Here is a 10,522-nt window from a genome sequence, read left to right on the forward strand (position 1 = left end):
GGTATCGTTTTGAGCGCACGGTTCAGCCCTTCAAGAAAAAGTTTATTTTGTAAAAATCGAGCCACGCGTTCAAAAGATATGACCGGTTTTGTTCGCCGGCACGTCGGTGCTCGAATCGGCTCGCGGTAAAATCCAACACGTCCTTCGTCGGGTCCGTCTGAGACAACCACGGGGCCTAGAACGCTGGGACCGGTCTCAAAAGTTAGGTCTGGATCATATCTCGAAACGCTGGAAGCTGCACCTCTCTGTGATAATCTTGTGGACCATGACAGGAGATCGTGCGACAGCTTCGCATACGCTTCCAGCGCTTCCGCATTTTACCATTCGTGAACACCGTTCGCCCCGCCCATCAAAGCGCGTACGTAAGTTACGTAAGCGTGCACACGTGACCTTGCGCTCCAGCGCGACCATTTGCGCATGCGCAAATATCCATCCACATATTACGTACGCGTGCACAGTGACCTTGCGCTCCAGCGCTACCATTTGCGCATGCGCGATTTTTTCAGCGTTAAATGTTCAAGTGCTTCGGCAAACGACTGTCGCACCACCTGCGCATGCGCAGGGTTGACGGGATGGACGCATAAGAATGTTTGGTGCTGTGCGAGAAGGAAATGGCTGTCATGGTCACAAGTGGTCTCGAAATTTGCGCATTTAAATGCCCTACACGATGCCGTTTATTTCGTCAAAATCCATCCAGCGGATCTGAAGTTAGATGAAGAAATTCATTTACGTCGTGACGTCATCGCGCGATTGTCGAATGCAGACGTCTTTTCGGAAATTAAATAAAGATGGAAATTCGAAATGAATCATGTCCGCGATCTGCGCATGCGCGGTTTTCTCAGCCGCTTTTCAGTGGCATCGCAGTGCAGCCCATCTGCGCATGCGCCAGCTATTGAAAATTGGGTCGCCACGGCAAAATCCAAGATGGCCGCCACCATATATATGTCTGACCTTGCAACCTGCATATCTTGAGAAATAAGCGAAGTAGAAACTTCTAATTTGGTGTGTGCGTGTATCTAGGCACAAGGAAGAACGCTATTGAAAATTGGGTCGCCACGTCAAAATCCAAGATGGCCGCCACCATATATATGTCTGACCTTGCAACCTGCATATCTTGAGAAATAAGCGAAGTAGAAACTGCTAACTTGGTGTGTGGGTGTACCTAGGCACACGGAAGAAAGCTGTCGAAAATTGGGTCGCCACGTCAAAATCCAAGATGGCCGCCACCATATATATGTCTGACCTTGCAACCTGCATATCTTGAGAAATAAGCGAAGTAGAAACTTCTAATTTGGTGTGTGCGTGTATCTAGGCACAAGGAAGAACGCTTTTGAAAATTGGGTCGCCACGTCAAAATCCAAGATGGCCGCCACCATATATATGTCTGAACATTGTGAGTGGAATATCTTGAAAAATAGGCAAAGCACCAACTTCTAATTAGGTGCGTGGGTGTACCTAGGCATAAGGAAGAACGCTGTCGAAAATTGGGTCGCCACGTCAAATCCAAGATGGCCGCCACCATATATACGTCTGAACATTGTGAGCGGAATATCTTGAAAAATAGGCAAAGCACCAACTTCTAATTCGGTGCGTGGGTGTATCTAGGCATAAGGAAGAACGCAGTTGAAAATCGGGTCGCCACGTCAACTCCAAGATGGCCGCCACCATATATACGTCTGAACCTCGTGAGCGGAATATCTCGAAAGATAAGCAAGGTACCGACTTCTAATTCGGTGCGTGGGTGTATCTCGGCATAAGGAAGAACGCCGTCGTAAATCGGGTCGCCACGTCAAAACCCAAGACGGCCGCCGCCACGTACGTCTGAACCTCGTGAGCGAAACATCATATCGTTGCGAACCCTTCGAAAAAAAACCGACTTTTCCACTTTCGGGTCTCCGTCCGAAGCCACGCTCCTGCCTTTACGGCCCGGAGGTTTCACCGGAGGGCGTAAAGGCAGGCACAGGGAAAAGCAAAGGCGCGCGTGTTTTCGGCGGGGCGACCACGCGCCGCACCACGCCTCGCACCACGAGCACGCACCGGCGGACCTCTCCGGCGCCGCGCCCCACGAGACCCGCGCTCGCCCCGGCTCGGCGCAGAAGAGCACGGACCGTCGGTCCGGGCGTCGGCGAACGCGCGGCCTCGAGCCCCCACGTGTTTTCGTCCCCTAATACGATAAGCTGACGACACCCTCGGTGACCACGAGGTCGAGTCCCTACCATCATCGACGGTCGAAAGGAATGTTTTTGAGATTCCAAGTTTAAAAAAAAGAAATGTTTTTCAGCGACGCGTCCATACATACGCGACGGAAGCACATCGATTTTTGTGATCCCGCACAAAAACCAGCAAGTACGTCATGCCATAAATAACGTGTAACGAGGAAGGGACCAACACACACCGTGCCACACCACGTAACACCGGCAGGGGCATTTTATTGTTTATCGCATCGTACGCCGCATCCATAAATACGTACCCGTCGCAAGTTCGTTTTGTGGAATGGAAGCACGTATACGCACACGTAACGACGTTGCATCCACGGTCTATCACACGATACCACACCGTATACCATAGGTCTTTTTAAAAGCACATTAGCCTTTCGTGTGGAGTGGATAATTTATTTTTTTTAAATAACACAACAGCATTTCGGGTTCACTAAATCTAACTACGTTTTTTAACGTTTCCATTTTCAGCACACACACAGCACAAGCACAAGCCAAGCACAATCGTCTTTAGCGTCCCTCAAAAGGACCTTGCCATGCGTTCGATTTTTTGTCACGCGCGTCGGTGCGGCGGGCACCCACCCTGTTTTCCACACCCACGGGCACACGTGGGCACGCGTCGAGTGTGTTTTGTGCCACCCACCCCCGGGGCCTGTCGCCCCCATTAGGACTCCCCCCAGGAGTGATTTCAGGCCCTTTCCTGGGCCGAAACACAGCACAATATTCCTGTTGGTCGTGTTTTTTTCTGGTTGTAAAGGGCGGAGAAACAATCACGTTATCGTGACGAAGTCACCCAGAAGCAAAAGCCCGCCCCCTCGCATCTTCACCAACATAGTCCAGGCCCGAAACCGCTCATAGAACTTACAGAGGAAAACACTATAGAGTTTGTGCACGGAAACGGCTATCTCGAGAACCACGTAACTGCGGAAGCTCAAACCGGGCTTGAAACGTGCGCATCCGAATATTATACAACATACTTGTTTCCCGGTTCGATTCGGCCAAGGAATAGCGGAGATAATTGCAATTAAGTGAGCCGTGACGTCACGGATCGCGCCGGCGGTAATGATATGATAACTTATGCAGCACGACATGGTCCTCACGTCACACAAGACGCCTTTGCGGCGCAAAACAAAACATTTCCCGGTCGCCATTACTATCCTTTTGAGCGCACGGTTCAGCCCTTCAAGAAAAAGTTTATTTTGTAAAAATCGAGCCACGCGTTCAAAAGATATGACCGGTTTTGTTCGCCGGCACGTCGGCGCTCGAATCGGCTCGCGGTAAAATCCAACACGTCCTTCGTCGGGTCCGTCTGAGACAACCACCGCGCCTAGAACGCTGGGACCGGTCTCAAAAGTTAGGTCTGGATCATATCTCGAAACGCTGGAAGCTGCACCTCTCTGTGATAATCTTGTGGACCATGACAGGAGATCGTGCGACAGCTTCGCATACGCTTCCAGCGCTTCCGCATTTTACCATTCGTGAACACCGTTCGCCCCGCCCATCAAAGCGCGTACGTAAGTTACGTAAGCGTGCACACGTGACCTTGCGCTCCAGCGCGACCATTTGCGCATGCGCAAATATCCATCCACATATTACGTACGCGTGCACACGTGACCTTGCGCTCCAGCGCTACCATTTGCGCATGCGCGATATTTTCAGCGTTAAATGGTCAAGTGCTTCGGCAAACGACTGTCGCACCACCTGCGCATGCGCAGGGTTGACGGGATTGACGCATTAGAACGTTTGGTGCTGTGCGAGAAGGAAATGGCTGTCATGGTCACAAGTGGTCTCGAAATTTGCGCATTTAAATGCCCTACACGATGCCCTTTATTTCGTCAAAATCCATCCAGCGGATCTGAAGTTATATGAAGAAATTCATTTACGTCGTGACGTCATCGCGCGATTGTCGAATGCAGACGTCTTTTCGGAAATTAAATAAAGATGGAAATTCGAAATGAATCATGTCCGCGATCTGCGCATGCGCGGTTTTCTCAGCCGCTTTTCAGTGGCATCGCAGTGCAGCCCATCTGCGCATGCGCCAGCTATTGAAAATTGGGTCGCCACGGCAAAATCCAAGATGGCCGCCAACATGTATGTCTGAACCTTGCAACCTGCATATCTTGAAAAATAAGCGAAGTAGAAACTTCTAACTTGGTGTGTGCGTGTATCTAGGCACAAGGAAGAAAGCCTTCGAAAATTGGGTCGCCACGTCAAAATCCAAGATGGCCGCCACCATATATATGTCTGACCTTGCAACCTCCATATCTTGAGATATAAGCGAAGTAGAAACTTCTAACGTGGTGTGTGGGTGTATCTAGGGACACGGAAGAAAGCTGTCGAAAATTGGGTCGCCACGTCAAAATCCAAGATGGCCGCCACCATATATATGTCTGACCTTGCAACCTGCATATCTTGAGAAATAAGCGAAGTAGAAACTTCTAATTTGGTGTGTGCGTGTATCTAGGCACAAGGAAGAATGCTATTGAAAATTGGGTCGCCACGTCAAAATCCAAGATGGCCGCCACCATATATATGTCTGAACATTGTGAGTGGAATATCTTGAAAAATAGGCAAAGCACCAACTTCTAATTAGGTGCGTGGGTGTACCTAGGCATAAGGAAGAACGCTGTCGAAAATTGGGTCGCCACGTCAAATCCAAGATGGCCGCCACCATATATACGTCTGAACATTGTGAGCGGAATATCTTGAAAAATAGGCAAAGCACCAACTTCTAATTCGGTGCGTGGGTGTACCGAGGCATAAGGAAGAAGGTTATCGTAAATTGGGTCGCCACGTCAAAATCCAAGATGGCCGCCACCATATCTACGTCTGAACCTCGTGAGCGGAATATCTCGAAAAATAAGCAAAGAACCAACTTCTAATCCGGTGCGTGGGTGTATCTAGGCATAAGGAAGAACACAGTTGAAAATCGGGTCGCCACGTCAACTCCAAGATGGCCGCCACCATATATACGTCTGAACCTCGTGAGCGGAATATCTCGAAAGATAAGCAAGGTACCGACTTCTAATTCGGTGCGTGGGTGTATCGCCGTCGTAAATCGGGTCGCCACGTCAAAACCCAAGACGGCCGCCGCCACGTACGTTTGAACCTCGTGAGCGAAAGATCATATCGTGGCGAACCCTTCGAAAAAAAAACCGACTTTTCCACTTTCGGGTCTCCGTCCGAAGCCACGCTCCTGCCTTTACGGCCCGGAGGTTTCACCGGAGGGCGTAAAGGCAGGCACAGGGAAAAGCGAAGGCGCGCGTGTTTTCGGCGGGGCGACCACGCGCCGCACCACGCCTCGCACCACGAGCACGCACCGGCGGACCTCTCCGGCGCCGCACCCCACGAGACCCACGCTCGCCCCGGCTCGGCGCAGAAGAGCACGGACCGTCGGTCCGGGCGTCGGCGAACGCGCGGCCTCGAGCCCCCACGTGTTTTCGTCCCCTAATACGATAAGCTGACGACACCGTCGGTGACCACGAGGTCGAGTCCCTACCATCATCGACGGTCGAAACGAATGTTTTTGAGACTCCAAGTTTTAAAAAAAGAAATGTTTTTCAGCGACGCGTCCATACATACGCGACGGAAGCACATCGATTTTTGTGATCCCGCACAAAAACCAGCACGTACGTCATGCCACAAATAACGTATAACGAGGAAGGGACCAACACACACCGTGCCACACCACATAACACCGGCAGGGGCATTTTATTGTTTATCGCATCGTACGCCGCATCCATAAATACGTACCCATCGCAAGTTCGTTTTGTGGAATCGAAGCACGTATACGCACACGTAACGACGTTCCATCCACGGTGTATCGCACGATACCACACCGTATACCATAGGTCTTTTTAAAAGCACTATAGCCTTTCGTGTGGAGTGGATTTTTTTTTTTTTTAAAGAACAAAACAGCATTTGGGGTTCACTAAATATAACTACTTTTTTAACGTTTCCATTTTCAGCACACACACAGCACAAGCACAAGCCAAGCACAATCGTCTTTAGCATCCCTCAAAAGGACCTTGCCATGCGTTCGATTTTTTGTCACGCGCGTCGGTGGGCACCCACCCGGTTTTCCACACACGGGCACACGTGGGCACGCGTCGAGTGTCTTTTGTGACACACACCCCCGGGGCCTGTCGCCCCCATTAGGACTCCCCCCAGGAGTGATTTCAGGCCCTTTCCTGGGCCCACACACACCACATTCCATACTACGTTGTCAATGTCGTGTCTTCTGGTTGTAAAGGGCGGAGAAATAATCACGAATCGTGACGAAGTCACCCAGAAGCAAAATCCCGCCCCCTCGCATCTTCACCAACATAGTCCAGGCCCGAAACCGCTCATAGAACTCACAGAGGAAAACACTAAGGGTTTGGGCGCCCAAACGGCTATCTCGAGAACCACGTAACTGCGGAAGCTCAAACCGGGCTTGAAACGTGCGCATCCGAATATTATACAACATACTTGTTTCCCGGTTCGATTCGGCCAAGGAATAGCGGAGATAATTGCAATTAAGTGAGCCGTGACGTCACGGATCGCGCCGCCGATAATGATATGATAATTTATGATAATCTATGCAGCACGACATGGTCCTCACGTCACACAAGGCGCCTTTGCCGGCGCAAAACGGCTCTCTCAGGGTCAAACTCGGTATCGTTTTGAGCGCACGGTTCAGCCCTTCAAGAAAAAGTTTATTTTGTAAAAATCGAGCCACGCGTTCAAAAGATATGACCGGTTTTGTTCGCCGGCACGTCGGCGTTCGAATCGGCTCGCGGTAAAATCCAACACGTCCATTGTCGGGTCCGTCTGAACCAACCACGGGGCCTAGAACGCTGGGACCGGTCTCAAAAGTTAGGTCTGGATCATATCTCGAAACGCTGGAAGCTGCACCTCTCTGTGATAATCTTGTGGACCATGACAGGAGATCGTGCGACAGCTTCGCATACGCTTCCAGCGCTTCCGCATTTTACCATTCGTGAACACCGTTCGCCCCGCCCATCAAAGCGCGTACGTAAGTTACGTAAGCGTGCACACGTGACCTTGCGCTCCAGCGCGACCATTTGCGCATGCGCAAATATCCATCCACATATTACGTACGCGTGCACACGTGACCTTGCGCTCCAGCGCTACCATTTGCGCATGCGCGATTTTTCAGCGTTAAATGTTCAAGTGCTTCGGCAAACGACTGTCGCACCACCTGCGCATGCGCAGGGTTGACGGGATTGACGCACAAGAATGTTTGGTGCTGTGCGAGAAGGAAATGGCTGTCATGGTCACAAGTGGTCTCGAAATTTGCGCATTTAAATGCCCTACACGATGCCGTTTATTTCGTCAAAATCCATCCAGCGGATCTGAAGTTATATGAAGAAATTCATTTACGTCGTGACGTCATCGCGCGATTGTCGAATGCAGACGTCTTTTCGGAAATTAAATAAAGATGGAAATTCGAAATGAATCATGTCCGCGATCTGCGCATGCGCGGTTTTCTCAGCCGCTTTTCAGTGGCATCGCAGTGCAGCCCATCTGCGCATGCGCCAGCTATTGAAAATTGGGTCGCCACGGCAAAATCCAAGATGGCCGCCAACATGTATGTCTGAACCTTGCAACCTGCATACCTTGAAAAATAAGCGAAGTAGAAACTTCTAACTTGGTGTGTGCGTGTATCTAGGCACAAGGAAGAAAGCCTTCGAAAATTGGGTCGCCACGTCAAAATCCAAGATGGCCGCCACCATATATATGTCTGACCTTGCAACCTGCATATCTTGAGAAATAAGCGAAGTAGAAACTTCTAATTTGGTGTGTGCGTGTATCTAGGCACAAGGAAGAACGCTATTGAAAATTGGGTCGCCACGTCAAAATCCAAGATGGCTGCCACCATATATATGTCTGACCTTGCAACCTGCATATCTTGAGAAATAAGCGAAGTAGAAACTTCTAATTTGGTGTGTGCGTGTATCTAGGCACAAGGAAGAATGCTCTTGAAAATTGGGTCGCCACGTCAAAATCCAAGATGGCCGCCACCATATATATGTCTGAACATTGTGAGTGGAATATCTTGAAAAATAGGCAAAGCACCAACTTCTAATTAGGTGCGTGGGTGTACCTAGGCATAAGGAAGAACGCTGTCGAAAATTGGGTCGCCACGTCAAATCCAAGATGGCCGCCACCATATATACGTCTGAACATTGTGAGCGGAATATCTTGAAAAATAGGCAAAGCACCAACTTCTAATTCGGTGCGTGGGTGTACCGAGGCATAAGGAAGAAGGTTATCGTAAATTGGGTCGCCACGTCAAAATCCAAGATGGCCGCCACATTATCTACGTCTGAACCTCGTGAGCGGAATATCTCGAAAGATAAGCAAAGAACCGACTTCTAATCCGGTGCGTGGGTGTATCTAGGCATAAGGAAGAACGCAGTTGAAAATCGGGTCGCCACGTCAACTCCAAGATGGCCGCCACCATATATACGTCTGAACCTCGTGAGCGGAATATCTGGAAAAATAAGCAAAGTACCGACTTCTAATTCGGTGCGTGGGTGTATCTCGGCATAAGGAAGAACGCCGTCGTAAATCGGGTCGCCACGTCAAAACCCAAGACGGCCGCCGCCACGTACGTCTGAACCTCGTGAGCGAAACATCATATCGTAGCGAACCCTTCGAAAAAAAAACCGACTTTTCCACTTTCGGGTCTCCGTCCGAAGCCACGCTCCTGCCTTTACGGCCCGGAGGTTTCACCGGAGGGCGTAAAGGCAGGCACAGGGAAAAGCAAAGGCGCGCGTGTTTTCGGCGGGGCGACCACGCGCCGCACCACGCCTCGCACCACGAGCACGCACCGGCGGACCTCTCCGGCGCCGCGCCCCACGAGACCCGCGCTCGCCCCGGCTCGGCGCAGAAGAGCACGGACCGTCGGTCCGGGCGTCGGCGAACGCGCGGCCTCGAGCCCCCCCGTGTTTTCGTCCCCTAATACGATAAGCTGACGACACCCTCGGTGACCACGAGGTCGAGTCCCTACCATCATCGACGGTCGAAACGAATGTTTTTGAGATTCCAAGTTTAAAAAAAAGAAATGTTTTTCAGCGACGCATCCATACGTACGCGACGGAAGCACATCGATTTTTGTGATCCCGCACGAAAACCAGCACGTACGTCATGCCATAAATAACGTATAACGAGGAAGGGACCAACACACACCGTGCCACACCACGTAACACCGGCAGGGGCATTTTATTGTTTATCGCATCGTACGCCGCATCCATAAATACGTACCCATCGCAAGTTCGTTTTGTGGAATGGAAGCACGTATACGCACACGTAACGACGTTCCATCCACGGTCTATCGCACGATACCACACCATATACCATAGGTCTTTTAAAAAGCACATTAGCCTTTCGTGTGGAGTGGATAATTATTATTTTTTAAATAACAAAACAGCATTTCGGGTTCACTAAATCTAACTACGTTTTTTAACGTTTCCATTTTCAGCACACCCACAGCACAAGCACAAGCCAAGCACAATCGTCTTTAGCGTCCCTCACAAGGACCAAGCCCTACGTTCGATTATTTGTCACGCGCGTCGGTGCGGTGGGCACCCACCCTGTTTTCCACACGCACGGGCACACGTGGGCACGCGTCGAGTGTGTTTTGTGCCACCCACCCCCGGGGCCTGTCGCCCCCATTAGGACTCCCCCCAGGAGTGATTTCAGGCCCTTTCCTGGGCCCACACACACACATTTCATAGTACGTTGGGTGTCGTGTCTTCTGGTTGTAAAGGGCGGAGAAATAATCACGTTATCGTGACGAAGTCACCCAGAAGCAAAAGCCCGCCCCCTCGCATCTTCACCAACATAGTCCAGGCCCGAAACCGCTCATAGAACTTACAGAGGAAAACACTATAGAGAAATCGTGGGGAAACGGCTATCTCGAGAACCACGTAACTGCGGAAGCTCAAACCGGGCTTGAAACGTGCGCATCCGAATATTATACAACATACTTGTTTCCCGGTTCGATTCGGCCAAGGAATAGCGGAGATAATTGCAATTAAGTGAGCCGTGACGTCACGGATCGCGCCGGCGGTAATGATATGATAATTTATGCAGCACGACATGGTCCTCACGTCACACAAGGCGCCTTTGCGGCGCAAAACAAAACATTTCCCGGTCGCCATTACTATCGTTTTGAGCGCACGGTTCAGCCCTTCAAGAAAAAGTTTATTTTGTAAAAATCGAGCCACGCGTTCAAAAGATATGACCGGTTTTGTTCGCCGGCACGTCGGCGTTCGAATCGGCTCGCGGTAAAATCC

Source organism: Myxine glutinosa, chromosome 2 (genome assembly GCF_964187855.1).
Source record: "Myxine glutinosa chromosome 2, kmMyxGlut1.1, whole genome shotgun sequence".
NCBI lineage: Eukaryota > Metazoa > Chordata > Myxini > Myxiniformes > Myxinidae > Myxine > Myxine glutinosa.